The sequence below is a fragment of the Cryptomeria japonica genome, chromosome 11 (genome assembly GCF_030272615.1).
Source record: "Cryptomeria japonica chromosome 11, Sugi_1.0, whole genome shotgun sequence".
NCBI classification, from domain to species: Eukaryota; Viridiplantae; Streptophyta; class Pinopsida; order Cupressales; family Cupressaceae; genus Cryptomeria; species Cryptomeria japonica.
In genome coordinates this window covers 436168667-436172767 of record NC_081415.1, presented here as the reverse complement: position 1 = coordinate 436172767, position 4101 = coordinate 436168667, and positions in this window count along the sequence as shown.

Here is a 4101-nt window from a genome sequence, read left to right as displayed (position 1 = left end):
GTAAAGAATGTCAAATGGGAAAACAAGTCAGAACCTCTTTTAAGAGTATAGAAGACAAATCTAATGATGTTCTTGATCTTATTCATATTGATTTGTGTGGCCCTACTAGAATTAAAAAATTTCAAGGTGATAGATATTTTATGTTGATCATTGATGATCATTCTAGAATGATGTGGGTTACTTTTCTAAGGGAGAAATCTGAGGCTTTTGAAAAGTTTAAAATATTTAAAGCTAAAGTTGATACTGAGACAAGATTGAAGATTAAATGTTTAAGGTTAGATCATGGTGGAGAATTCACATCCAGTGAGTTTAATAACTTTTGTGAGAGGGATGGCATAAGGAGACAATTTTCTGCTCCCTAGACACCTCAGCAGAATGGAGTTGTGGAAAGGAAGAACATAACTATCTTGGATGCTGCTAGAACAATGATGATGGAAGCTAATCTACCTCATATCTACTGGAGAGAAGCAGTGAGCACACCAGTTTATACATTCAACAGAGTACATATCAAAGGAGAAACCGGTAAGACACCTTATGAATTATGGTTTGGCAGTACACCTATAGTTAAGTATTTTAGAATCTTTGGTAGTAAATGTTATATTAGGAGAGATGATTTCATTGGCAAATTTGATCCTATATGCGATGAAGGAATATTTCTTGGTTATTCTAATTAAAGAAAAACATATAGATGTTATAACAAGAGATTGCAGAGAATTGTGGAGAGCGCTAATGTCAAGGTGGATGAGCTGAATAAAAGTCAAATCACAATTTATGAGCAAGAATTGATAGTGGAAATTATCATAACTGAATCGGTAACACCTCTACCGGAACAAAATGTTGAACCAGTTACTCTGGCAATATCAAAAAATTCAACAGTATCTGAAGAACTGGGAAGAGGAACATAGAATCAAAAGACTCCTAGGTATGTAAGGCTGAATTATTCAGAAGATCAGATCATTGGGGATAAGAATAATGAAGTGATGACAAGAAGAAGATTGGCAACTAATGAGGTGTGTTTAATCTCTCAAGTTGAACCGGTAGCAGTAATTGAAGGATGTAAAGATGAATGTTGGATGAAAGCTATGGAAGAAGAATTAGATCAGATAGAGAAGAATAACACATGGATTTTAGTTCCCCGGCCTAAAAATAAGAATGTTATTGGAACTAAATGGGTTTATAGGAATAAATTGAATGAAGATGGACAAGTTGTAAGGAATAAAGATAGATTGGTTTGTAAAGGATATTCTCAGAAGGAAGGAATTGATTATGGTGAAAATTTTGCACATGTAGCTAGGATTGAAGCTGTAAGATTATTTCTTGCCTATGTTGCACATAAAAACTACAAGGTTTATTAGATGGATGTTAAGGGTGACTTTCTAAATGGGATCTTGATGAGGAAGTTTATATTGAGCAACCTGATGGTTTTTTACTTTCAGATAATAAAAACATGGTTTGCAAGTTAAGGAAAGCTTTATATGGATTGAAACAGACACCTAGAGCTTGGTATGCAAGGTTAGATAAATATCTTTTGAATCTTGGTTTCACTAAAGGTAATGCTGACAGTAATCTATATTATAAAGTCACTGATAATGATATACTAATTATTGAGGTATTTATTGATGACATTATTTTTCGAGGTGAAGATAAGTTGTGCATGGAATTTTTTTTAAAATATGGAGAAAGAATTTGAAATGTCTATGATTGGGAAAATGAATTTTTTCTTAGGTTTGCAAATTACTCAGACTGATAAAGGTATTTTCATCTGTCAAACTAAGTATACTAGGTAATTGTTGAAGAAATTTGGTATGGAAGATTATAAACCGGTAAGTACTCCTATGGTTACAAGTGACAAATTGACAAGGAAAGATGAATCTGCACTGGTAAATCCTACAAGATACAAGTCTATGATTGGAGGTCTACTATATTTGACTTGGACTAGGCTTGATATAATGAATGTTGTTTGTATTGCATTAAGATATCAAAGTGATCCTAGAGAAAATTATGAGAGTGCGGTGGAAATAATTTTTAGATACTTGCAAGGTACATCAGAATATGGTTTGTGCTACCCTAAGGATGATGAATTTACTTTATGTGCATATACATATGCAAATTGGGCAAGTGATGTTGATGTCCGGAAAGTACTTCCGATGGAGCTTTCTTTCTTGGAAATAAGTTGGTTTCATGGATCAATAAGAAATAGTCATGTACTTCTTTATCTACTGTTGAAGGTGAGTATCTTGTTGTTGCTACTAACTGTACACAAGTTCTATGGATGAAGCAAATGTTGAAGGACATTAAAGTGCATTGCATTAGATCGGTAGTTATTCACTGTGATAACTCTGCTTCTATAGAAATATCAAAGAATCCGGTATTTCACTCTAAGACAAAGAACATATCTATCAATTATACCTTTTTAAAAGAGAAGGTGGAAGAAAATGAGGTTAGACTGGTTTATGTGAACACTAAAGATTAGATTGTGTAGATATTTTCACTAAACCTTTGCCTAAAGAATTTGAGTACCTTAGAGACAGATTAGGGTTTTTTACCTCTCCAGCAGAGAATTGATTGATTCTATTTGGCATCAGTTTGTTATGCATTATCAGAGATATTATTCATTTTGGATTGATGTGGGGATGCTACTGCTTAGGGGGAGTAGTTAACCTTGTGATTCAGTGGTTTATGTTTTTGCTTTGATATTTTTGTCAGATTTCAGGCATTGATGTCAAAGGGGGAGAGATATTCATGTGAAAATTTTTAGGGATATGTACATTAGGGGGAGAAATTTTAGAACTTCATTGCTATATTCTTTTGTGGGAGATTTGTTTGGCATATCTTGGCACTTGGATGTTTTTCACATCTAGTGTTGCCATCAATGCCAAAGGGGGAGATTGTTAGCCATTTGAAGGAATTGATTATGTGTTGCATTCATGTTTTTCATTGATGTCAACACTAATTGTTTTGACTACTTTATCTGTATCCTTCTAGTCCTGGTAAGTTGTTTGGTTTCTGGTTGGATTAGATCATGATGATCGGGTATGCTCTGGTATGTCTTGGGTTATAGAATTATCTTATTCATGCTACTTAGATTCAGGTTCAGTCAGTTGGTTTTGATCTGGTGATCGGATTCTATCCTGTATATTGGCAAGCTTGGTTTATTGTTCTAGTGAGGGTTTCATTGGAAAAGCTTTGTCGAAGATCTTTGATGTTATGCATAATTGGTATTTGTGTGGCTTCTAGTAGAGATTTAGGATGTTGATGGTGATCGTGTTCGAGACTTGGCTGATTGGGATCATTGCTTTAGCATGTGTGGACCTATATTGGGTCTCGGTTTATCTAGGTTATGGTCTGGCTTAATGTAACATGTGGATTGGACTTCTCAATGTGTTTCTGGGATGTCTTATGGGTTGGATATTATTTGTTTGGTCTCAGGCCGACATTTTTTGTAATTATGTAATTGGTTTATTATCTGGTGACTGACCTTATTGTTTGTGGTCGAGGGTTTCTATATATATGATGTAAGATCTCATTGTAGATCATGGTATGGAATAGATGTGAGGATGAAAAAGATGTATAGGAGACAATAATGTAATAATCATTCAGGTAGAGGATTTGGTTGATCATTGGTGATCAAGTTAGGTTTATGTAAGAGGATTTAGTCCTTTGGTATTGAGCTTAACCAGAACTGTACTCAGCCATAGGAGATGTTATCATTTCAGTCCATTCCTTCTTCTGGATTGTAGTTTGGATTTCTATGTAGTCAGTGAGACTCCTTTTGTGATGAGCAGTGTGCTCTAGGTTGTTGGCCTTCCTGCAAGTGCAAACCCCTTTGTAATCACATACTGCAGAAGTATTATCTGACTGTGGGTAAGCTTCCCATCGTGGTTTTTCCCTTTATTGGGTTTTCCACGTACAAATCTTGGTGTCATGTGGATGGTATTTATTCTCTAATTGTTGCTTATGATTAATTGTTATATTTGCTATCTCGGTAATTGGTTTATGCATTCCAGTATTGATCTTTTGGGTTCTGGTATTAAATTTTTAATTGCTTAAGGTTTCAGTAATCTTAGACAACTAATTCACCCCCCCCCCTCTTAGTTGTCT